The sequence below is a fragment of the Nyctereutes procyonoides genome, unplaced genomic scaffold (genome assembly GCF_905146905.1).
Source record: "Nyctereutes procyonoides isolate TBG_1078 unplaced genomic scaffold, NYPRO_anot_genome, whole genome shotgun sequence".
In the NCBI taxonomy this organism is placed as follows: domain Eukaryota; kingdom Metazoa; phylum Chordata; class Mammalia; order Carnivora; family Canidae; genus Nyctereutes; species Nyctereutes procyonoides.
Window position 1 is genome coordinate 39284344 of NW_026575142.1, and position 27282 is coordinate 39311625.

Genomic DNA, 27282 nt, shown 5'->3' on the forward strand with positions numbered 1-27282 from the left:
AGAGGCACAGTAAACAATAGGAGTCAAATTACTAGATCAGAGACTGCAGATTGGAACAGAGTCAGTATCCGGTCCAGTCAAATTCTCTTGATTAACGAGGTATGTCCTGAAGCCAAGAATGTCCCTGAGACACAGGACACAAGAGATTCCCTCTGCAGCTGCAGAGAGAACACCCAAGGAGGACATGATAGTTGTCTCTTCTTATCAACTCATTTTCTTTGCAAAAGAAGGTCCCTTTCATAACCCTCTGAGACTGTTATTAAGCTTCAAATTAGTAGTGACCAAACATGTTGGTGTGCAGGTAGGAAGTGCCAGAAGAAACAAAATGGATTGGTCATCCTGGGAGGGAAACACCTCATGAGTAAAAGATCCTCTTCCTTGGAGAAGAAATGATTTCATGCCTTCCTTTCTTATTCCACAGAAGTAAAAACTGTGTTGGTCAACCAGGTGGTTCAGCTTCCCAAGCTCCTTGCTCTTGACCAGAAGCCAATTATTACCAAAGCAGTGTGTCTGCAACTTGCTGCCCCTCAACACATTTCCACTGGTGAGTGTGCTAATTTAACTCATCCGTTGGAGATCACAAAGCATTGTCTAAGACAGGGCCTTTCCCACTAGACAGGAAATGAATAGCTTAGCAATTTGGGGATGACTAATAAAACCAATAGCCATTTAAATGCACAGCTACTCTCTGGGAAAAAAAAAATTACAAAATGTATCTTCATTAGCAGTTGATGAAAATCTCTCAAGCTTTTTCCATTAAAGTGTGATGTGAAGTGCACTTTGCCAAATCAAGCAAGGTCTTCTAAAGAGAGATCAAGGAATTATGCCCACAGTATTTGAACAAGCTTGTGAAATAGCTTGTGGACCTCTGTTTGTTCATTCTCATACTGGGGAATTAAATTTTACATACCTCTTAGGTTATACAGAAAGTTTTCATTGTAGAACTGAAATTTCCTAAGTTCCAGAGATAATTTTGATTCAACTCAAATTATCTTTGATTACATTATAATGTCACCTTTGGTCTTTCCTTTGTTCCTAGCAAGAAATCATCATTTCTCTTTGGGATTTGATTCCATTTCTTTTTACAAAGGAACTTTAAAAAATAAAAAAAGGAGGGGGGTCAAAATTCTACACCACTGGGAAAATTTAAACTTGACTTAATTGTATTGCAGCTATTGTTATAGCTTGGTGATAGAATCAAAAAAACAGCAGAGTTAGTTATTTATAGTGCCAAAAGCTCAACAGCTCTGAATATTTTAATGAATTACTCCTCCCAGAAGCATTGTAAGGTGTATTTTCCTCTTGATCCTTCAAATACACATAAGGACAGTGTGTCCCAGGGAGAACAAAAAGCCTGACCCCAAATCCAGGGGCCCTGCACTCATAGTCCTCGATCTTTGAATCTTTAGATTAACATACTGGCACATTGGTTCCTGGAGAAGATAATAGCTCTGAACATTGACGCCGTTCAAGACAAATTAGGCCCAACTTAGTCCCAATTTCAGCTATAAAAAGCTGACAGTAAGCACTATTTGTATGTGGTTAACTAGTAATTTTCGTAATGCCGCTTTTTGTTACTATTCAGGGCTCTATAATTAATACCATTCCGGTATATTAGTTTTAACTCATATTTCACTTGAAGCAAAAACTTGGCAGCCATGTTAAGGGTATAAAAATAAGCAAAGGGATAGACTATTTTTAGAATGCCAAGAAGTTTTGAATCAAATTCTGGGATGATTATGTAAAATATGTAGCAGCAGTCAAGACCGCCAGACCCTCACACGCCCAGGGAGGGGAGTCATCGTCAGCATGGCTGAGCTCACCTGGACGCCAACAGCAGTGGAAAGAGCCCAAGAAAACAGTGCAGAGACTAGACTTGTCTACGAGGGATACATTTTCCAGACTGTCAGGATAAGCCTAAGGGAGGTCCCTGAAAGGCACTAGCACCCAGAGACATGGGGTGTGTAGTAGGAGGGATGTGCACATTACACAACGAGTAATGTCCTGAAATGGAACATGGAGAGGTTCAATGCATTATTGACATGTTAGGTGTGAGTGTGGTCGGCTGGGATGGCACAGCTAGTGCACTGTGGGCACTCAAAAAGTACTGATTGAAGGACTGAGTAGGAATAAATCCAGAGTGGTGCCTGGGTGGCTCCATCAATAACGTGTCTCCCTTCAACTCAGGTCATGATCTTGGGGTTCTGGGATCGAGCCCCCCATTGTGCTCCCTGCTCAGTGGAGGGTCCTTCCTGCTTCTTCCTCTCCCTCTGCCTGCCTCTCCCCCTGCTTGTGCTTGAGCCCTCTCTGTCAAATAAATAATAAAAATCTAAAAAAAAAAAAAGAAAAACTGAAATAAATCCAGAAAGCACTAGAAAGGCTGATTAGGTCTTGGATATTTTCTGTAATGAGCAAAGGGTTAGCCTCTTATGGATTAGGCTGAGATTAAGGTAGGTTCTAAGAACAGACCAGTGCCCAATTATGTCCAAACGCTCTTTGGGTGGGGACCTGGATGGAGGCACAGCACAAAATTATTATCTATTTCCTTGGATTTTTCCCAGCAACCATTGTTATTCCTAAAAATGTGACAGGGGTAAACATGAAAAATAAATAAAAACAAAAATGTGAGGGGGTAGTGAAGGCGGGAGAGAGAGAAGGAGGAAAGGAGGGAGCAGGGAGGGAGGGAGAGAGGGGGGAGGGAGGGAGGGAGGGAGGGAGGGAGGGAGGGAGGGAGGGAGGGAGGGAGAGGCTGGTTCACATGGGCTTCCGCATTGCTCACATTGCTCTGGGGCTGCACTCAGGGTGCTAGTAGGCCCAGCTACCATTCTTAGCTGACCTCTGTCCTAAGTGTGGTGCTTGCTAAAATGCAGTAAGAATGAAGGAGTAAATGGAGTAAAAATGAGCATTTTCATTTATTGAACCTAAGCACTCTTCAGAAAAGGAATTTCTTTGTATCCATGGCAGAGCACATCTCACCTAAGCAACAACTAAGCTTCGTGTTTCTTTTGGCCAGATGGATTTTATGTAGCATCTGTGGGTAATTCTGTTAGTAGATACCGACCCCTCCATCTGGATAAAGCTTAATTATTACCAAATCTAGTTACAGAATGATAGAAAGACAAGGAGGACCAGGGGGAGAAAGGGAATAGTTCACATCACCTGTTTTTGAATTTCATTTTTCTTTTCCAATAATGATATGGTTTGGTAAGAAAATAAAACTAGATTAAAACCAGGTGGGCTAAGTGGAAGAGTCTTGAAATGGAACACAAAGCGATTTCTTCTTCCAATGAACCACACATTATTTTTCAAGCAGGTGATATATTTGGTTGAGATTTTGGCATCCTCTGTGTGTGTCCAGAATGCACGAGGCTCTTTCTGAATGTGCACTGAAAGACATTTATGTTTTTGATGTGAAAAAGTTTTATCTTCTTGGTTTTCTTTCCTAAATCAGGAATAAGTTCCCAAACTTCTAAGACATACCTATGCTTGAAATACATCCTCTTCACATGCACACACACACAGACACACACACTTCATTTGCTCATCGGACCAACATTGATGGTACTGACATTTGGGGTTGGAGAACTCTGTCGTGGCAGTTGTTCTGTGCACTGTAGGATGTTAACCAGCACTTTTCCCTGAGCATCATGACAATTAAGTGGACTTCTCTGCCTCCAGCCTCACAGAGGTGGCCGTGAGTGGCACACCAGGAACACGGACACTCCGGGCCCCCTGAGCTGAGGTCCAGCTGGGAGCCTCACTTGGTATTTTTTGTGCTCTTATCTCTGTGTCCCCCTTGGGGCTCAGACTACTGCTGGGAAAAGGTTGATTTGGTTTCTGAACACCCTTTCTTCCATGACCTATCCTCCTTCAAGGATTTTTGAGCACTTGTCGAGTGTCTGACAGGTAGAGATCCCCAAAGGCATTGGGCTGGCATCCTAGGAAGCCGGGGGGCCTGAGCCACCTGCCCAAACCCCCACCCCAGGCTCTGCAGTGAGAGAGCCACCAGGCCCAGGAGCTCGGGTCAGCACCCCCCACCTCACAGTCACCTGGAAAGCCAGGGGAAAGGAGGGCTTTCCATTCTGCTTCCAGTCTGTGGCCATACACCCTGTCTCTCAATCCTTTCTGCCAGCCACTTAAAAAAAGAAAAAGAAAAATTTGCTGTTTTGTAGCCCTCTCCCGGGAGGCACAGAGCCAAGTCCTATATGCTGCTAAATAAACTCCCACATGAAGCATATGCTTTGCATTCCTGTGGTGGCTGTGGGTCTTTGTTTTGGCAGTGTGAGCCCGTGTGTGCCTGTGTGTGCCTGTGTGTGCTGCACGCCAAGGGAGGGAGCACGGGGCAGGGCAGCAGGGCGCCCGGAGGATGGTCAGAACAGCCTGGACCACCAGGATCTGCCTCTCACCTCCCTGAGGGTGCAGGGCCCTGCTGCTGCCCCTGCGGTTGGGGAGGGATGTGTGGGTGTCTCATCACTGCAGGGCTTTCGAGGGATGCTCCAAGGTGCTCTCTCTCACTATCTCTCACACACACAGTCTGGATACTGTATTACAGTACACATGCCCCGCTCCCTGCCTTACTGTGTGAAACTTTGAATAAATGACTAGCAAGCAAAGCACATACACAGATGGAGCCGCTGGGCACCGAGACACAAGGCCTAGTAAAAAGGAGCCGGGAACCAATGTGAGGGGAGGCCTTGCAAATCTTCTGCAAAAACCGTAAGACAGACTCAGACTCACAGCCTCTGCCGTCGTGGGGGCAGGAGGGAGATCTGCCCGATGCCCTCGCCGTGTGGCTCTGGGCACCCCGTGAGGCCCCGGGTCCCCAAAGATGTGATCCGGGAGGTGGACACTGCTCACTGGGATTCATCTCCAGTGGATTCTTCCAGTAGTCCAACTACAACTTTCAATCCCTTCATCAAGAGTGAGAAAGCCGTCTTGTCATGTGTCCATATGGCTAGGCAGGAGAGAAAGGTCCATGGCCAAAGATGGGTCTGAACAGGTCTGAGCAGGTGTCACAGTTCAGAAAAATCCAGACACAAGCCTGAATCTAAGGTTCAGATGAGACATGTGGGGCGATCTCTTCCATTCCCCTGTGATCCATTCGCTGACGTGTCAAGGTGCGCTCCCTTCTTACACGACTGGTTTGCTCATATAAATGACAGAGGCGGGTGGCAGAGGCGGGTGGAGGGAAACAGAATAATGGGAGTTTAAAAATACAGCGTGACAAAATTATAATGTAAGTCGAAAAAGTGTCTGGGTTTAATTTAGGAGACGAGTTCCACTTAGACACACATGTCCCAAGTGTCTCTGATTTTCAACTTTCTTCACCGTGAAACAAAGCTCCCTTGTCCCCCCTGCCCCACCCCCTGAGCATCATGAAACACAAACGTTCCTACAAAACTCAGGACGCCTCTATGGCCCATTACTGGGGAGATGGGAGCTACCCCAGAAGTGTCCTTCACGGCTTCTCAGGGCACAGTGGAACCCACTGAAATCAAAGTAAGTGTCGTGTGCAGCTGAGAGACACGGCTGGTGGGCCCTTGACTCAGGACCAGGTTGAGGAGAAGATGTGTGGGGTGCCCCAGTCCCCTCCCTGGGTGGGTCAGGGCCCCACATCATCCTGTCACTCTGGCTCCTTCCACAGCACTTGCACACATACAGCACCCCCCAGGCCTGGTGCTGCTCACCAACCTTGAATCTACCCCATATGCCCCACACTGAGTTTCTAGAACACTGTTCCCATGGGCTGCTGCACACATCGCCCAGTCCTCATCCTCCCAACACTATCCGCACGGCCACGTCTCAGAAACGGCTCCTCTTCACCTGTGAACATCCTCCCTTCTCTTCTCCCATTTGCTCCCCTCTTTGCCAGGCCAACTTCATCCTTGAGGACTCCATCCATCCAATCTTCCTCTCCCCTTAGTATTTCATTCCCTCTCTTAATAAAGAATAGGCTACCTCACTTTGCAAATACACTCGAGTCTTCACATTAAGTGAAGTCAAAAAACATTCTCTCATCTCCACCATGGTTCGGGGTCTGAGGACCCCAAATGCCAGCCTCAATCTCGACTTCCAGTTGCAGGAACACTTGGGCTTCAGGACTCCAAACCAGCAGAGGAAAGGGTGCAGGGGCAGGAGACGGACATCCTGAGAGCAGCTCACCATGGCCATAGTGAGGGGACTCACTCCCCCAGGTCACCCCTTGATGCCCAGGCCCAGGGCTTCGTCCGTGTGTGAGATGGTGCCGTGCATGCATCTCTAATTCGAAGAGCATCCAACAAGGGGGGAGTCCATCCTTGCCAGAACATGGTCTCCCAGATGTCACCATAAGGATGTCCTCCTTCGACTGTCCCTACCGGCTGTGGGGCAGCTGTTTCTGGGGAGGGTATGTCGCGCTATCAGCACAGGCCCTCCACTGTGTCTCTATTGCTAGGAAATTAGGTTTGGGTCCAGAGAAGTGCTGCCCACATGCCCCGATGGGGAGTAAAGGCAATCTTTGTCTCCTCTGATCCTCATTCCTCCAGTGGCATAAAGCTGGATGGCTCTGTCACCATCGCTTGATTGAAACTTCTCTCTTTAGGGTTTCAGATCACCCAGAATTGCTAAATTGCCTCTATTGGGGGCGGTTTGCACCATGACACCTCCCTCCTGGCCTTCCCACCACCGTGTCCCACTAGCCCTCCAGCATGCAGGCCACTGCTAGGCATCTCTCCTGGCTCCTTCTCTCCTGCCATCTGTTATGAGCATGGCAGCTAGAGACCAGGTGTTGATGAAGCCATGAGTCTGAAGGGCTGGCCAAGAAAGAAAATACAACTGAAGAGAATATAGAAGTCTGTACTGTTGCCAGTGGAGGCAAGATAGAGGTCAGGGCACCCACATTTGGAGATGAGCTTAAAAGAGAGAGAGAGAGAGAGGTCAAGAATCCTTTGACCTCAAAGTCCTTGAAAGGGAAAAGAAAGGAAGAAACGTAATCTTCAGTGTTCATAAAATCACAGTGAGCAGATGTCACAAATAAAGACAAAATACAGAAAGTATAACCATCACAGCTTAGGACCTGGTTCACCGTATCTTCTTTTGAAGCCTGTGTATTCAGGTAGGGCAAGCAGCCGTCAGTCTGGCAGACACACACGCAGTCCCCGCGGAGAGCTCAGAGGACGTGTCTCTGAGGACAGAGGGGATCTGAAGACAGCCCCACGCGGTCCACCCGGGCCACATTCACTCAGAGAGAGGACATCGTGAAGCGGGCAGGTCTCAAGCACTGCCCTACACAACGTGTCCTTGTTGAGTGCAGACGCTCAAGGGCACCCAGACTCCTCGGGTCTCCGCTCGTTAGAAACAGCCTGGGACTAATTTAGGAAGAGGGTTGTGCACAAGGATGACGCAGAGATTTCAGTGAAGGGTAGGGATCCTGGGACGGGAACAGGTAGGCCACTGAAACACCTGCCTGGCTAAGCGTGAGGGACCCTCCCCCACAGGCGTTAGAGCCACATCAGAACAAGCACCAGCTGTGCCAGTTTGGCCTCACAGCCGGCATCCTGACGAGCTCTCACGTTCCCTTGCAAGCCTGTACCCCAAGTGGAGGTCTGGCCCCCAAATTAATAGATCATGTCAGATTAATTAATAGAGTTTCCTCAATCCTGAGAAGGAACTGAGCACTGGCCTTCTCACACTGGGGTGTAACCCATGGGGCCCGGAGGAGCCAGCGGTGGGCACAGCAGAGAGCTTTGCAAGGGCAGCAAGTTCTGGTCCTCACCCAAGTGCCTTCCTGCTTTTACAGATGTGAATGAGGGCGCCCCTTCCGCTGAGATCTGCTCCGGACATAAACACCAAATCCGTTATGATCTGTTACAGAAGGGATGCCCAGGAAGATCGATGTGTCCAGGCAGGCTAGGAATCAAGCCAAGGTCTCAATATACTCGTCCCTACACACATGCTTGTGCACACATTACATGTGCATACACAGGCCCACATATGTGTACACAGATGCATGTATATACACCATGACAGAACCCTACCTGTGAGCTCATAAACATGGACGTACGGACACACACGTGGCTTCATACACACACAGCTGCCCTGCTGCATCACATGTGTAGGGACACACGCCTACTGCACACACTCAGCACGCACACACACAGACACAGAGGCTTCTGAGGGGCGTTAGTCAGTCTCAGTGGCTGGAAGTCAGGACATTCCAGATCCCTCCCCTGCACCCTGGGAAGTGCAGGCTTGCCCCCTCCCTGCACCACCCCTGGGCATCATAGACACCTGCCTCCTCCCTACTGAGCCCCCATCCACCCCCCGCGGGGGGGGGGGAGTGGAGGAGGGCAGGGCCTGCTCTCTCAGCCCCCTGAGCACAAGGCCCAGGCTGGTTGGGGGTGGGGGGCGCGGGCGATCGCCTGGGCCGGCACAGTCAGCCACCCTTTTCACAACAAAGCAGTGTTAAAAGGCTTCAGGGCCAAAGGCAGCCCAGGGCTCAGGCCGCTCCAACCAGAAGAGCCAGTTGTCCAGAAGGTACGTTTACAGAGCTCAGAGGGTTGGTGTGATAGAAGGTCCAGTGTCATGCTCAGAGTGAGGACATGCAGGGGTCCCATTTCTGATGGTCTGGAAAGCTCTTCTCTGGGTTATGGTTACCCCTGCGCCTCCCAGAGAGGGTTGAGCTCCATTAGGTAACCCCCCAAAGCTCCACGAACACGTGAGGCATAGAACACGGCTCAGCGGGCAGGTTCCAAGCCCCGGAGCCCGGGTGCTGCTCCCACGGGCCTCTGGTCCCCTTTATTCGTCTCCTCTGGTCTCCCCGATGCCCAGGCTGCCAGATGCTGATGGGGCCTGAGCTGCAATGGCATGGAATACATCATCGCTGCCACCGCGACAAGGCAAAGCCAACCCCCAGCCACCACCCGCACCTAGTGCCAAGGGGAGCCGTGGACACTACCTGATTTCCCCCTTGCTCCCTCCTTCTCTTCCAAGTCTGAATTCACCGGTGCTTCTGGGGTCTCGGGAAGGTCTGTGATGAGGCCCTAGATCATTCTGACTGGTGTGCTCAAGCGGGGATTCCTGTGGCACCGGCCCTCACCCCAACAACGTGGGTGTCAATGGCTCCTAGGAGGTGCGCAGTGGGCTGGGTGATGCAGACTCATGTTTTCTTTCAGAAAATGTAGGCTCCATCCATCCTTCAGGGGCAGCCTGGGCTGAATTGTCACTGCTCCCCTGTGGCTAGGTAGGGACCCAGCACCGAATGTGTTCCATGGGAGAGCTGACAATTTACCCGACATAAAACCCCCCAGATACTCGCTTTTCATGACCATCACAAAGATGTATGTGCACAAGATCTAGAATTAAATTTCCTCGTAATCAGGAAACATTAGACTGGCAGCCTGGAATAAATATTCCGGAGAAGACCAAGGTCCCTGGGTGGAGCTCACCGGTGCATTTGCATATCTATTCCTGACAGGATGCAGCTTGTTTCCTAACAAAGCAGGGACCTGCAGCCGCATTGCTGGAGAACAGGGTCTCAGAGTTCAGCGCTGGGGAGCCCCCATGGGTCCTCACACAGGCCTCAGGTCTCCGTGCAAGGCCGTGGGCTCCGTAATCCTGGAAGGTTCTGAAGCTCCTGGAGAAATGAATGATGGATGAAGAGTCACAGATTGTCTGTCGTCTGTGGGAGAAGGCCTGAGCTGTGATTCAGCAGAGAGCTGGCTGAGGCTCGCACCCCTTCACCCCAGGAGATATGAGAGCCAAGGTCAAGCTAAACCAGCTCCAGGGTCAGCTCAGGGCAAAGAAGCAGGATCTCGGCTTGCTCCATCCTGAGCCAGCTTCCGGCCCAGTGTGCACCCTGCTCTGGGGCCCTGGCAAGTGTCCAGAACATTTCAGGGGCAGAATGACCCTCCCATCGCACTGCTGGGAAGGGCACCCCAGCAACCATGCACGCAGCTGCCCTCACGGCAGCTGAAAGGCAGGGACTCGAAGAAGGGGGAGGCCAGAGGAAGGAACAGGAGACAGTAAGAGAAGCAAGCAGCAAGAGGATGCTCAGGTGTGGCACCGGCCTCTGCCCAGGGGCCCTCTGTCCCGACAGTGGGGACCCAGGACCAGGACGGGGCACAGGGCGCAGGTGGGCCTGATTGTGTCTCTGCACCTTTATGCTCAATGTTCTGATGGGAAAACAGTCCTGAAGGATGATGGATGAAGGATTGCTAGACCTGCAAACACATCATGCAGGATGGGGTGTGAGATCACAGGGCATAGGGTGTGTGGTCACAGGGCACTGTTCCTCCCGTCCTCGTGCCAGGCGCAGATGGCAGTCCCAAGGGCTGGGCTTTGTGTCTGTCTGTCCCTCCCTCACTTAGTTTAGTCTCTCTGCACAGCCATCATCCATCCCTAGGTCCCCTCAGAATCAGCCCTGGGCCATTCCTCACTCCCTTACACCATCTGAGTCTTAGGGGGCTGGAACGTGGGAGCAGTCATAGCAGAGAGACACCTGTGGTGTCCAGGTAGATGCAGGAATGAGGATGAAGGAGCCACTGCACCCCGGCTCTGCACCGCCCCCTGGCCACTGTGGTTCACCATTGCTCCCTGCCTCACCCCTCCCTGCCTGTCCCCTCCCTCCCTGCCTTTCTTCCTCTCTCTTTCTTTTGCTCTTTCTTTTTCATATGTAAATGTAATTACTTAGAGCAGTTTGGGGAAGTACAGAGAGTTCCCTCACAGCCTCCCTCTCCTGTCCCCACAGGCACAGCCTCCCCCCCACCATCCAGGGCAGCAAGTTTGTGACTGTGGATGAAGCCACACTGCAAGTCATCACCTCCCCCAGCCCACAGTTTGCATGAGGTTTGCACTTGGAGTTGCACAGCCCTTGGGCTTGGATAAATGTGTAATGACATGAATCCATCATTATAGTGTCGCCCAGTGTTCTCACTGTTGTAAATTCCTCTGCCTTCTACTGGATATTTGCCCCAAAGGTCAAAGATAGTGACCTGAAAGGGCACCTGCACCCTATTGTTCACAGCAGCAATGTCCACAATAACCAAACTATGGAAGGAGCCACGATGTCCATCGAAAGGTGAATGGATAAGGAAGATGTGGTCTATGTATACAATGGAATATTCCTCAGCCATTAGAAACGAAAAATACCCACCGTTTGCTTCAACGTGGATGGAACTGGAGGGTACTATGCTGAGTGAAATAAGTTAATCAGAGAAGGACAAACATTATATGGTCTCTTCATTTGGGGAATATAAGGAACAGCGCAGAGGATCATAGGGGAAGAAGGGAGGGAAAACTGAATGAGAAGTCATCAGAGAGGGAGACAAACCATGAGAGACTCTTAACTCTGGGAAACAAACTGAGGGTCGCTGGAGGGGAGACGGGTGGAGGGATGGGGTCACTGGCTGAGTGGGATGAGCACTGGGTGTTATATGCAACTAACGAACACTGAACTCTACCTCTGAAACCAATGACGTACTATATGCTGACTAATGGAATTTTAAAAAGTAAGATAATAAAATAAAATAAAATAAAATAAAATAAAATAAAATAAAATAAAAATAAAATCTTCTGTGCTCCCCCTACTCATCCCTCCCTCCCCAAACCCTGGCAACCACTGATCTTTTTTTTTTTTTTATATCCATAGTTCTGTGTTTTCCAGAATGTCATAGAGTTGGGATCACCCAGGATGTGACCTTTTCAGACTGTCTTCCTTCACAGAGTAATATGCATTTATGGTTCCTGCACGTCTTTTCTTAGCTTGACAGGTCATTTCTTTTTAGTGCCACATCTTCCACTGTCCAGATGGACTCCAGTTTGCCTCTCCATTCACCCCCTGAAGACCATCTTGGTGAGTTCAGAACGGCCTGCCACAAACACAGATCTGTTGTCCACCCCACAGCTCTGCCCTCCACGGGACCTCCGCACCTGCCTTCCCCAGCAGCTACACATGGGGCTCCCACCCTGCACTCCATCCCTTCCTTCTCCCTGCAGCGCAGAGTCCTGAAGTGGCTTCCTTAGTAAGGCCCTCCCTGACTGCCCAGAGGAAAGCTACCTTTTCTAGTTTTTCTGGCACAGTTTCTCAGGGTCCCCTCTCATTTTCTTTGGCAAGACTCGTGATCTCACAACTGCCTTCTGCCTGTTGATTTCCTGTCTGTGTCCCCTGCTCTGTGTCCTCTGCTCTGTGTCCTGGCTCTGTGCCCACAAGGACCTTGACTGTGTCAGGCCTGTGGCACAGGTACTGTTCGTGTCCAGGCACACAGGAGCTGTCCACAAGTGAGGCCCGAGCAGGGGAGGGGGGGATGAGGCCTGAGTGCTCACAGCCAGAGGGGCCAGCAGTGGCCAGGGACAGCTTGTCCCATATGGATTGTCAATGAAAAGAATCAGAGAGATTCACCCAGGGAAATTTGATTTTATATAGAGAATATGTGCGTGAGTATATATGTACATTTGTACACTTACATAATGAAATTGTAATATGATGCAGGAAGAACACAAAAATAAAGGAAATGTCTCATTAGATTTGCATGGGAAGTATACTCACTTTCATTTGTCACTGTATTTCATCGTATCCAAGACATATTCTAACTTCAGAGCTGTTAAAATACTAAAATACTACAATGAAAGGTGCTACTGACTCTCAGACTCAGCTCGATTTCAGAGACCTTGGTCCATTTGTCTAGCACCGTCCAACAAATCACAGACACTCAGCGGCACACGCTGAGCCCCGTTCACTATGCTCCCAAACTTGGCAGCAAAAGTATGTCTTTCCACAATCCGAAGCCCCCACTGAGAAGACTTGAGCTTCTGGAAGTGACTCCATCAGCCAGGGACTAGAATAATCTGGAGGTTATTTCCTGGCCTGGAGTCTGATCTGCGAAGAGGGAAAGGCTAGACTCAGCTACAACTGCACATGGCCTTGTCAAGTGCCGTGGGCTTCTCAAAGCATGGTGGCTGGGTTCTGAGGTGGGTCATTCTGGAAGGAAGTGTCTTAGGTCAGGATGCTGCAACAAAAATACCACAGCCTGGGGCAGCTCAGACAGTATTTCTCATAGCTCTGAAAGCTGGAAATTTAAGATCAAGGTGTCCCCAGACCTGGTGTTTCATGAGATCCCCTTCTGATTTGTAGGTGGCCAACTTCTAGTTGGGTTCTCACAGGGTGGGGAGCAGAGAGAGAGCTCTATCTCTCCCTCCCTTAACAGGGGGGCTAATCCCACTCCTGAGGGCTCCATCTTCAAACCTACCTCCTGTACCTCCAAATAATACCACGCTGAGAACTTAGGCTTCAAACCCATGAATGTTGAGGGGATACAAACATTCAGCCCATAGCAGAAAGCATCCAGAGTGACCTTCCAGAGAAATAGGCAGAAGCTGTAGGGGTGTTTCTAATATATCCTTGAGAATCACAAAGCATCTCTTCTGTTCCCTCTGTTGGTACAAGTGTGTCATGAAGACCGGCTTCCACTGAAGGTCTGGACAAGGAATTAGAGCTGGCTTTTGGGAGGAGGAGGAAAATGACATGGCAAAAGAGCAGGTGGGATGGCAGGAGCTCCTACAACCATCCTTGAAAAACTCAATCTGCCATGAGCATTAAAATGTGAAATGAGGGATCCCTGGGTGGCGCAGCGGTTTAGCGCCTGCCTTTGGCCCAGGGCGCGATCCTGGAGACCCGGAATCGAATCCCACGTCGGGCTCCTGGTGCATGGAGCCTGCTTCTCCCTCTGCCTATGTCTCTGCCTCTCTCTCTCTCTGCCTCTGCCTCTCTCTCTGCCTATCATAAATAAATAAAAATTTTAAAAAAATGTGAAATGATAGGTACCATAGAATTGACTAGATATAGCCTTTACATTAAAGGTTATCTTGAAAGACAAAGAAAGAGACAAAGTGCGCACACTCATAGGTATATTTACTCACTTATAATAATTTTGAAACCTAATGTGCAGACACATTTACTGTGCACCACATGTCCACTTATTACATGACACCTCTCAGCCCCCAGTTTCTCTGAGCCATGGAGCCATTTCTGGTCAACAGCACATGACCCAAGGGACTGTGTCAATTCCACTCCAAAATGTCCCGTTCTCTCTCCAGCCATGGCCACTCAGGTGCATTTGTTTCACAAGTGCAGCTACCTGCAGGCAGATCCTCTTTCTGTAGACACCTCACAACCATCCCCCTGACACCATCTCACTGTTTTTGTGTAGTGTCTGTGATGTGGGCAAGATATAAGATTTCATTGCATTCAACTAGAGTAACCTGAGGATTTGTCTGCCACCCCACAGGACATAATGATATTGCGACAATCTAAGCCCTGGTACAAGGGTGGAAACCTGCTAAATAAAGCCCCACAAATGTGACACTGACTTAGTGGCAGAGCAGTGTGTGGCCAGGAGCTGATTCCAGAAGGAACACGATGGGGATCCATCCATACTGTCAGACGGAAAAGTGGTAATGTGCACTGGTTATTGCTTGGGTCCAGAGAGGTATTCCAAGACACCCAAATGAGCCCAGAAAGAATTGACTAGTTTGCAAGAACAGATGAAAGAGAATCATGGGAGTACAGAATTTGGGGCCCTTGAAATGTTGGGTGACCTGATTATTTCTAGGTTCTAGAAAAATATGAGGCCTCAAAAAGACTTTGAGAGATGAAAATCTAATACAGCCTCAAGGTAGCCTCCATTAGGGAGAGGGAAGTTTATGGGGATGATGTAGCAAAGAAATATAGCACGGGTGAGATCTATGCTCTAACCAGGACCCACCAAAGCCTCCCTGGCTCTTCTGAGCCTGCTTCTCAGCCAGGTCCTGTCCAAGTCCTGCGGGGCCAGCTCAGGGACAATCTCCCCACCCCTGATACCTACTCAGTTCCTGTTAGTGACTTTCCATCTGTGGACTCTCTCCTTCCAGCCACTGACTTGAAATATCTTAAAATATGGCCCAGATATGCTTGCCATATGCTGAGTTGTATTCCATCCTCCCTACTGCAATGGTCCAGGGTTCTTTCCTGGCTGCTTCAGCCTGTCTGGTGAGGTCCTCCTATAACAGCCTAGAAAGCAACTATGAGGATGTTTACAGAAAACAGACCAGCAGCTCATTAGGTGTTGGCATGAATGATGTAGCCCCATGAACCCTAATCCTGGCCTCAAAAAACATGTGAATGTTTGAAACTTGGGATCTAATATTTTGAAGGCTGAAAGTGGGCCAACAAGGCTATCGTCCTCCCCAAATACATACATTCCCCAAAGCTTGCATCTGATTTTCTGGGATTTCAGAGTTAATTTATTAACACAGCACATACGAACATCACCTAAAAAAATACATGTTTGTTTATATGTACACATTTATATTTACATGTACTTTGAAAATAGCTTAGGAAGTATAAATCTTTTGAGAATTATGGCCTGAATTACTGTGTATGTGTGTATTGTGTGTACATGTATGTATGTATAGATAAGTGCGTAGATATGTATGTGTGTCGTATGCGTTTATGTGTATATGTGTAGGTGTGTGGATGTATGTGTGTATGTATAGGTCTATGTATGTCTCTGTGTATGTCTCTGTGTATAGATGTATGTGTGTGTATCTCTGTGTATGTGTATAGATGTGTCAATGTTTGTGTGTATGTGTGTATATGTGTAGGTGTAGGTGTAGGTGTGTATATAGGTGTGTGTAAATGTGTGCATATGTGTGAATGTATAGGTGTGTGTATGTGTGTGCAGGTGTGTGCAGGTGCGTATACGTATGTGTAGGTGTGTGCATAGGCATGTGTAGATGTGTGCATAGGTATGTGTAGGTGTGTATGTGTGTGTAGGTATAGGTGTGTAGATGTGTATATGTGTGTGTGTAGGTATAGGTGTGTAATATGTGTGTGCTTGCACATAGGTATGTGTGTATGTGTGTGTGCATGTGTAGGATGTAGGAGATAAATAGACTATGGATTTCAATTATTCTTGGAGCAAATTTCCCCTAGAACCTGACCTGCTGCCCTCATCACTATTCAAGTATTAGGATCACAAAACAATAAGTGGACACAAAGTATTGAAAACGAACAATTCTTAAAAGGCACAGACATTTTTGTTAGTGTACTGCTTGGTCCCTGGACGGCATCTGCACGTTCCTGCCTCCCGCAAAGTGTATTGCACACATCCCCGCCGAAGGGGCACCCTGTCCCCCACCAGCGCAGACCCCTGCCTCCCTGTTCTCCCTCTCAGGTCAGGGATGGGCCCGCTCCTCGGGTGCATTGCAGCCTCCTGGTGGGATCGCGTGGCGGAGCTGCCACCTAGAGCTGCAGGCAGGACCCAGTGCGCACTTAGGGGTCCACTCATGGGTGACAAGTGCTCTGTGATGAAGCAGTCGATGTCAGCAGGGGCCAGAAGCCGCGAAGCTGTAACCTACCCGTTATCCCGGCTGCGAGGGAAGATCCTGATCGCTGTCTTCCCATTTGACTTGGTGTTTGTCTCTAAGGTGTCGGGTTTGAGGCAAGTACTGTTATTGCTGGTTGTACCAGCACTTTGTACTTTTTCATAGTTCCAGCTACAAGCACGAGCCAGGCTAATGGCACGTGGGAGTCGCATGACCTTCCTTTCAAGGGCAGCAAGCAGGACACCTGCTGATGAAAATGCTTAGAAGCTCGCTTGCAGCCGCAAGCAGCTAAGTCCCTCTTCTCTCAAGTGCTAATGGGAACATTTTTTAGACCTGCTTCTCCTGCCATCTATTGATTTACTAGCCAATTTCGTCACATGCTTGCTGAAGCCTGTAAGATGCAGCCTGTCACCAGGCTACCATCAGCAAGGGTCGTGGTAAATGTGAGAAATCACAGCTGAGGGTACAGGAAATGGAGGTACAATGGTCCAGCCTAGAACATTGAGATGCTCTTGCTGCTTTCTGATATGTTATAATTGCTTATTTATTTTATTTGATTTGTTTTCATTAAACCCATTCGGCAGCAATAACTTAACCATTGAAAGTGCATGTTTGGTGAGAAATCATTCCTGTTTTTTAGGAACCTTGGTGATAAATTTGTAATCTGTATGGCTTATTGGTCAATATTTGCCACACACCCTGCCCAGGGAGGACATGGGGACATCACAGCCCAAGCGTGCATCCATTTCAAAGGCACAAACCCCCTGGGAACTATCACTGATTTTAACGAGATGACTCTGGAAGGTGCCAATTTCACAGAAGCAACCACAGAAGGTGAGGTCACCTTTCTCTCTGACTAGCTGACCTTTAAATCAAATGATGGCTTTCTAAATTAATTTTATCCATTTTCAATTCCAACTTTTCTTGTGCCTGGACGGAAAGTGAAGAAATATCTATTAATAGTTTGGCTGCAAAGCAGAAACACTTCACAGTTAAATGACGCAGTTTAGTGTCAATGTCATCAGATGCTTCAAATAGAAAGCCAGATAATTATAATAATTGTTAAATATTTTATGCAATTCACTGAGTCAGAGAAAAGCTTTCTGAAATTTACTGATGAAGGTAAAACATTATTGTTAATGTTCTTGTATATTCAACACTGAACATAGAACTATTTGTTTCGCATAATGTGAACACAAATTTTGATGGAGCAAAATATTATGGCAAAAACAAAATTCTTACTGAAATAAAATTCTATGAATCAGAATTTCACTTCAAATTGATTATGGTGCATCCATAATTCATAACTGCATTCAAGCCAGATGAGAGATTCCACTAGTCAAAATAGGAGCTTCATTATTAGATGTACACATTTTTAACATATGCACAGAGTCACCAAAACACATATGCTCTGGTTAAGGATGGTGTCAAATGTAAAAAAGTGTGTAATACAAGAAATGGTACTGGGACAACTAAACTTTCATGGAAATATAAATAAATGTTGGCCTCTACACTATGCTGTATTAAAAAGTTAATTCAAGATGGCTCACAGATCTGAACGTAAAACTAAAGCTTCTAGCACAAAATGTAAGCTTTTATTTTTGTAATAATTTATGGACATAAAATACTAAGCAGAAAAGGGAAAAAAACTATAGGTCGGGCTTTATCAGCACTATGTTAATGCATGCTCCTCAGAAGACACAGAAAAAGTCAAGACATAGGCAGGTGAAAATATTCAGAATAAATATATCTGACAAAAGACAGTATCCAGAGTTTAACTCTTTAAACCCCAACAAATCAATAATTAAAACACCCTAACCTGAAAAAGAGACAAAAGATATGAACCCACCACTCACTAAAGAAAAATCTGCTGGTCTGTAAAATCATGAAAAGGAGCTCCACATCCTTATTTTTCAGGGATAGGCATATTCCAATCCCCACTAGAATGTCTATAGTTAAAACAACTCATAATACCAACGGTTATGGTGAATTTGGAGCAACTGAATCTCTCCTACATTACAGAGCATAATTACTTTGAAAGATAGGTTGGCAGTTTCTCATTTAAGTTACACAAACATTGACCATGAAACTCAGTGTTCCCACTCCAAAGCATGGATACAAAAGAGATGAACACGTATGAGCAGAAAACGACTTATAGAATAATATCCATAGCAGTTTTATTCATATTAGCCCCAAACTGGAAACCATCCAACATTCACCAACAGGAGATCAGATGAAATATTATGCCAAGGAAAAGAAGCCAGACATAAAAGAATGCCCACTATGACTTACGATTCCATTTATGTGAAGTTCGACAGTAGGCAAGCTAATCCACAGGAACAGATGTCAGAGTGGTGGTAGGCTCTGGGGACTAGAGTGGGAATTACCTGGAAAGCAGCTTGAGGGAACTTTTGAGATAAGGGAAATATTCTCTATCTGATTGAGATATTGGTTACATAGGCATTTATTCCATTGTCAACTTTTATCAAAAATGGTAGCTTGTAGAGGTGGCTGGCTGGCTGGCTCGGTCAGTAGAGCATGTGACTCTTGGTCTTGGTCATAAGTTTGAACTCCACATTGGAGGTAGAGTTTATTTTTAAAATATTTTAGGGACTCCTGGGTAGCTCATCAATTGGGCATCTGCCTTCAGGTCAGGTCATGATCTCAGAGTCCTGAGATCAAGCCCCTCATCAGGATCCCTGCTCAGTGGGGAACTTGTTTCTCCCTCTTCCACTCCCTTCCTCGTGCTCTCTCTCTCTCTCTCTCTTCCTCTCTCTCTGTCAAATAAATAAAATTTTTAAAAATATACTTTTTATAAATGTACACTTATGATTTGTACCTTTTACTTTAATTTATACCTCGACAAGAAAGCAAAAATACTATCCATTTCATGCATGAGATATGCTTTAAACTAAATATTTGCATCCCCCCAAAATTCATATGTTAAAACCTAATCCCCATTGTGATGTTATTGAGAGTGGGGCCTTTAAGAGGTGATTAGGTCATGAGACTGGAGCCCCCACAAGGGGCTTTTTCGTAAGAAAGAGATCACAGAGAGCTCCTTCACCACTTCTGCCCTGTGAGGACATAAGAAGTCTGCCAGCTGTGAACCAGGAAGCAGGAGCTCTGCAGGCATAGAATCTTCTGGTGCCTTCCTCCTAGACTCCCAGCCTCCAGAAATGTGAAAAATAAATGTCTGTTGTTGATAAGCCACCCCTTCTAAGGTATTCCATTATAGCAGCCAAAATAGACTAAGACAGGGTATATTAGTTTTCTGTTCTTCCTGCAATAAATTACCACAAATTTAGTGGCTTAAAGCAACACAGATTTGTCATCTCAGTGCTGGAGGTCAGAGTCTGAAATGAGTCTCCCTGGCCTAAAAATCAAGTTGCTGTCAGAGTGCCCTTCCTCCAGGAGACTCAAGGGGAGAATGCATTTTCTTCTGGCTCTTAGAAGCTGCCTGCATTCCTAGGCTCCCAGCCCCTTCCTACACCTTCCAAGCCAGGGATCACCAGTAGAGTCTTTCACATATGGTATCACTTCCACTGTGCCTCTTCTGCTTCTGTCATCCACAGATGAGGACCTTGTGATCACACTGGGCCCATCACATAAATCAGGCTAATCTCCCCACATTAAGGTCAATTGATTAGCAACCTTAATTCCATCTGCACTTGAATCCTATTTGCATATCACTTACCATATTCACAAAGTTCCAGGGATTAGGACCTAACATCTTTGCAGGCCCTTCTTCTGCTCCCCATGTGGGAATAGAGGCCAAATAAGGGACACCATTGCTGACTGGAAGAGGCATGGGCTTTGAGGGGAGCTGGTGGAGAGAATATTCTTAATCTGTATCTGGGAGCTATGTATACAAGTATGTTAATTCATAGAAAAAATCATCAAGATCAAGCTGTATGTATAAAATGTATCCACTTTAAATATGACATATGTCAAGAAAAAGTTTTCACAAAAATAACTGTGCCTTTGAAGCACTCACTGTAAATCATCAGTGTCCTGCAAAAAGATGGAATGAAGTCCTTGGAACAAAACTGGAAAATTCTAAATCTGAGTACTCAGTAACGTAGGGCAAGAAAACAAATCTCTGATGTCAAAATTTGGTGCAATTTCAAAAATTCATAAATAGAGATGATTTATTTAAAAGATTTTATCTTTAAAAAATATTTGTCAAAGAAGAGCACTCTGAATGGAGAACGAATGTCAGCATTTGTCCTGAAATGTTTATGTGTTTCAAAATAAAAATTAAGAATTCCCTCTTTTGGGACTCCTGGGTGACTCAGGAGTTGAGCACCTGCTTTCAGATAAATAAATAAAAATCTTTAAAAAACATATTCCCTCTTTTGTTGAGTTATTTGTTTTGAGTTCACCAAGTATATCTTCATCTGTAGGAAGAATATTTACTCAATTAAAAATGGTATGAGTCACTTAAGGACATCAACAACTTCAAATTTATTATAATAAAATGCAACTGTGTAGACTATTACAGCTAATTTTTTGAAAATATCATAAAAATAAGATCATATTAAAAACACAATTTCCAGAAAAATATTAGTGACTTAATAGTAGCAATAAATATGCTAAATAATTAATACATTTTGTGAATCTCTACCAAAAATAATTATTCTGGTAATATTATTTTAATGTAATATTGTCAATAAAAGATTAAATTTCCCCTTAGTGTACATGTTATTTCGATGTTTAAACTATTTTTATGTTTTTTTTCAAAGATTTTATTTATTTATTCATGAGAGACCAGGAGAGAAAGAGGCAGAGGCATAGGCAGAGGGAGAAGCAGGTGCCCTGCAGGGACCCCGGTATGGGACTCAATCCCAGGACCCCTGGTATCTTATATAAGATAAAGCAGTGAAAGATGGCAAGTAAAGGATACCATGCTCAAACTACCATTCTGCAAATATCATTAAGGTACATTTGGGAACCAGATGAGGACCATTTTTTTTTATTTTATTTATTTATTCATGAGAGAGAGAGAGGCAGAGACACAGGCAGAGGGAGAAGCAGGCTCCATGCAGGGAGCCCGATGTGGGACTTGATCCTGGGTCTCCACCCTGGCTGCCCCCACATGTGCTGAGGACCACATTTTTGAGGGGCAGACCCCAAGCTTGGAGCCAGGGCAATGCTATAAGGCCAATTCATTCATATAGCCGGGTTCCCCAGAAGCCAGCTCTGGGCAAAGATTAGCACACGATCAAGCTTATTAGTGGGGCTCCTACAATCATGACTCATGGGAAGCCCTGGGCTGAGGGAAAAACCAGGATGTGATGCCATCCCTGGCGGGGGGGGGGGGGGGTTCCAGTCCACCAGAGGGAAATCCTGAAACTGGCAATAGACATCAAGTTTCCATCACCACAAGAAGGGGTGCGACCTCAGCCAGGGCACCTCCCTCTGGTGAGGCAGTTCCGAGGTGGGCTGTCTCCACCAGCATGCCTAGCACCTGAGGAGGGAGGTCTTCATTCCAGAAGGTGGCTCTGGGCACCACATCCCAGCATCCACCAGGTTCATCCATACGCAAGCGCCTCTCTTCACCCAAGGGCAGCCCTATTTTCACTTATGGAGAAAGTAGTAGAAGCAACTGGCAGCACAGTTCTCCCAGGGGAGGCCATGCTTCCTTGTCCTTGACCTGGAGGACACTGAGATGGGAGAAGCTCGGATTTGCACTTGTCCTGCCAGGCTAAGCAAGAGCTCCACATAGCACGAGTAAGAAGACAGGAAAGTCTCCAGCCTGCATACCTCTGAGCTCCATCTCCCTTAGCCCAGGAGCCACTGCAAAAACAGGGGTAGATGGAATGCGGGGGATGCATGCAAATGCACAAGACCTCCTCCTCCCTGGTGGACGTTAGCCCAGAGCCAGGGCAGGAGTGCCAACTGACGCTGGCCACTGTTACATCAATGATTACCTCTGCCCCTTCACCATTCATCTGCCTCTTGCACGGTGAAGGTGTTTGGCTGGTTATAATTCAGAACAATCATTTTCTAATCACATCTGAAGCCAGCAATTTACCAAAATGCTATTTAACAAAATGCTGTGCACTAAAAAAAAAAAAAAAAAAAAGAAAGAAAGAAAGAAAAAGAAAAAACAAATGATGAATTATCCTCACAAAGGAAAACAACCAAATTCCCAAAATAGCCTTTGCTGTAAAAGCTTCTCTGCTTTATGTGCTTCATCTGCTGATTCATTCCATTTCAAGGCCTGTTCCTTCTGAACATTTTGGTGTGAAAGAAAATGAAAGCCCAATTTTCCAAAGTAAAAAAATGGTAATTTGGTAAATATTGTTTTCCAATACTCAACATTATAAACTCCATTTATTGATCATAAGCAATCAAAAACTTCCACATTTTTAAAGGTTCTGCTCCCAACACTAATAACTATTTTTTTCTTATAGATCATTTCTTTTTGGCCCAGATCACCAATTTTCATGAAGGATGATTCTGGATCTGAAACTAAGGAAGAGTTTTATAGCAAAGAGAGCAGTAAGGAAAGCATTCGATAGCTTGTAAACTACTTGACTATGAGGCACTGATGTTACTCTTTTCAGTAGGAGTAGAAATGATGCTGAGACCACCACCTGACAAGGTGTGCAGGCAGATACCAAGGGTGAGGATGTCGAGAAGTATGACACAGCACATGGCACATCTGCTGCATCCCATAAATGTTGGGTTATGCCCATGTAAGGGCACTGACATGACCTACATAGGAAAGCTTTCCTGCATGAACCCTGGGCCCAGAATGGCCAGAGGGAGGGACCCCGCAGGTGTCCTTTTCGGCCCATGACAGTGAGTCCAGGAGGCTGTCCGACTCCTATGAACTGGACCATCAGGGCTGAGGCCCTAGGTTTAAATTTAGAAGAACCTTCCACATCCTGTGCACAACACGAGCCTGACTCTCGCTGCCGTGCCAGGCCTGAGTGCCACTGCAGACAGTCCCTGGCACATGGCTTCTAAAACAGCCAGAATGAGTTGCAAGTACCCTGCCAAGGAGTTCCTGTGTGGCCTGAGGCATCTAACCAGATCCTCCTGAGCCTTACATGTAGAGCAACCTGGCCCCTGGGGTCCTTGGGGACTAAAGAATATAATTGTTAAGAGGCACCCACCAGCTCTTCGTAACCAGAGGTCTCAGGAACTCTTGATGCCTGTCCCTTCTCCCTCCTTTGTTATAAAGGTGTTGATCTTTCCCACCACCAGGGATGCTTCCCTTGTTTATTTCTGTTTTGAAACACTCCCTGAAGACGCCGAGGCTGGTGTCACCCTACTCACAGTCTGAGCACATCTTCCATGGGTCACCCTCCTTCTGTGAGCTCATGCGGGCAAAGGCAGGTTTTTTAGAGCAGTGAGAACCCTGAACCTTCCAAATCTACTCGAGCTCTACCATCAATCAGCCCATGCTGATATACAACCCCCCAGGAAAGCCAAGGTTGGTGGAAGATAGCTAATACTTTCCTTACTTCAAATAACACCCAACAGAACTAAATTTCAAGATGATTACATAATTAGGATGCCCTTTGGATTAGGCTATGATATTCTCATTCAACCAACTAAGTGAACTGAAGCCAATCGCTCTCACGGGTCTTTCCTTGGAGTGAAAAGACATCATGGCCATTCTGTACTGTGAGAACAGAGTGCTGGGCACTTTGCATAGATGGTGATTCCCTCTTACCCAGAACCTGAGGTCGGTGTGCAAATTCACTAAACGTAGCCCTGAGATGCATCCAAAGGGTGTGATGATATTGGGATGTGTTGATTCTCTTTGCTCTCCAGGCCTAGGAAAACCAGACAGGTCCTGGGGGTCCTGAGGGGGCTGCTACCCAGGGAGCACCGGGAGCCAGCTGGCCCTTTCTGGACCCACCACAGACTGATTAGCAGCAGATTGCACCTGCCCAAGGTGCTACTGGGGTGGGGGGTGAGGACTTGAGTCCACCATGAGGCCCCTGGATCCAGAAATGAGCTGATTTGTTTCAAACGATGACCACAGGTGGAATTGCCTTGTCCAGATTCTCCTAGATAAAGGAAAATAAATATTCATCCAATGTGAGTCAAATACTGTGCAGTGCCACCAAACCTCTTCTACCTCAATTCAGTCCAGGATGGGAGGGACCACCAGTCACATGGTACCCCTAGATGCCATAAACACCTGCAGTAGAAACAAAGGAGCCATTTCACGTGTCCAAGGAGACAATTTGGAGCCTCTGGTACTGAGGGGTATTGGAAAGCTGGCCTGCCTGGGCTTTCACGCGGCAGGAGGAAGCTTCTCCCTAAGGCAGAAAGCTGCTACAAAGGACAGCCTTGGCCCAAGGTTTTGGGCCAATGGAACACCTTGCCTGGGGACTAAATGATGGCATAAGGTGGACCAGATGGAATCTAAAGCCTCAGAGGCCCAAAGAGCCTGCCTTGTTCTTGCACTCGCGTCCATAACAGCAGAAAAACACTACAATTGCAAACTTCAAGACAAGCCTGGCCTCCACCACCACACAGGTGCAAGGTCAAATCTTCCTGCTGTTGAGGTCTTCAGAGGTGGAGAGGAGATGTGGGAAGACAAGACCTGCCTCTGCCGAGCGGAACCCTCCAGAAGACGGGGTGTGTGATCCTGGAGCGAGGGGTTTTCTCAAAGTGTAAACACAGTAAACCATCAGACCTATGGAAACAGCACCCGTTCAATATCATTCATAAACACAATCTTGGTCTGTCGGTTTAAGGTTCGTGGCGTGCATTATTTATCATTCGAGGTTGCTCCACCATCATGAAGAAAACCTGTAAGGCACTGTAATGCCATGAGTGAACAGAAGCAGTGATGCTGGGAGGCGCATCTAACGACTCCATGGGCCACTGGAATGAGGTCAGGAAACTGGTGACACGTGAGTGCAAAGTGCTGGCCCTTCCGGGCCGTTGGGGGTTAGCCCAGGGAGGGAGGTTCAATGCCAGGGACATCGCAGCCACCGAGCTCCCGGAGGTTCCAGAGTCTACACTCTTCCTCCCCAGAACGTGTTCAGGCAAGCTAAGGGCTCCTCCTTTTTAATGGAAAACATGCCTTAGCAAAGGGTGCACATCTGGAGGCCCGCAGACCGCCAGCGGCTGCCAGGAGGCGCCCTGGTTCCCTCAGGCCTGCTCCCCTCCCCAGTCCTGGGACCCGCAGCCCCAGAGCCTGGTGGCGCCGCACGACAGAGAGCTTGGGGATTGCAGGAACGGGCCTGCGTGGATGTCAGGAGATGTTTGGGAACGTCGTGCATGTTTGGCAGGATCTGTAAGGACGATCTCTGCAGCACCTCTAAGAGCTGAGTGTAACGCGAATCCCAATCGTCCCTTTCAACATCGACATCACCGACAGCCCAAGAGGAGCTTACTGCAAGCAAAGGCGAAGAAAGACATTCCCAGTTCCTTTCTTACCACACCCAGCTCCCCTCTTGTTTAAAATATTGCTGTCCATCCTTGGACCTGAATTATAGTGGCTTCTCAAAAACCAAGAGTCCTTAAATAAGGGAGTGATCACATAAACACATGTATGAACGATCACAATTTTAATTTTTAAAAAATGGCAAAACTGATCAAATGATAGTAATAGGAAGGTATATATTTTTTAAATGTTATTTATTTATTCATGAAAGACACAGAAAGGGAGGCAGAGACACAGGCAGAGGGAGAAGCAGGCTCCTTGTGGGGAGCCCAACGCGGGACTCGATCCCAGGACCCTGGGGATCACGCCCTGAGACGAAGGCAGATGCTCAACCCCTGAGCCACCTCGGTGTCCCTAGGAAAGTATATTTTTTCAAAAAATAAAACTGGCCTCAAATACTTTTTTTCTCTTTGTTTCTGATTTCTAAAATAAATTTAATTCTTGGTATCACCCTACAACAAGCGTTTTTGTATGTGGACACTGGCTATAGGGTCTGGAAGAAAAATCCAAGCCTGGCAGTCAGAGAAACACACCAGGAATATTCTCTCTGATTCCTTGCAGGGCCAGAAAACCAAAAGTTGAATCACAGCAGCAGGATCCGCAGAGGATGTGAGTGAGGGGCAGTGTTGGAGGCAATTGGGTCTTCCACCCTTAAAACAATGCCTTGGATATTGTCAAGGCTCAGTAGAAGTTGTGTGACTAACACACAAGTAAAATAAAATGAAGTAAATTTAGTTTTTTATTACCAAATGATGCACATGATTGTGTTAAGTTTTCCATAAGCAGACAATAAAGTGGAAGAAAATGATGACAAAGTATAGATACAATGTCTCAGAATATTGTTGTTTTTCTTTCTAATGTTTGTTCCATTCATTTTTTCCTTTTTTTTTAAACAAACATTAAATTCTATTTTGACTACTGTTTGGTAAGCTTTATTATTAAATATGAAACAAACATTTTTCACATCATTAAGAAGTCTAGTAAAAAAAACCCAACTGAAATCATCAGATTAAAATGTATTCATAATCAGCCTACGAAAGATTTCTGCTAATGTCTTCTGGAACAATGAGCATCATTATGAGTGAATCAATGTGGGCACGTGAGAAATACGTGATTAATGAGCTGTAGGTGCTTTTCTAACTCTGAGGATGAGTCTGGAGAACATTTGCTATGTACACACACCTCTATTCTACTTTCCAGCACTAACATGCACCGGAATGTAAGACCCCTGAGGGGTGTTTGCTCAGAGCTACCCAAGGACAGCTCTGGACCATCACAGGTACTTGGTCAATGCTTGCTGGATGCACGTATTCATCACTTCCAGTGAGCAAGGGCACCCCAAGCTTCATTGTCACATCGGTGACTAGTCAGTTGTTCATCAATGACCAGGCACTTCAGCCATGGAGAATGTGAATGGGATGATAAACAAATCTAATTCTGTGAATTCTTTGAAGCTTCTTTGAACATCCTGGGTTTCTAAACTGCCACTGAATCAGCAGCTGCCTGACTACACGATCCCCTCT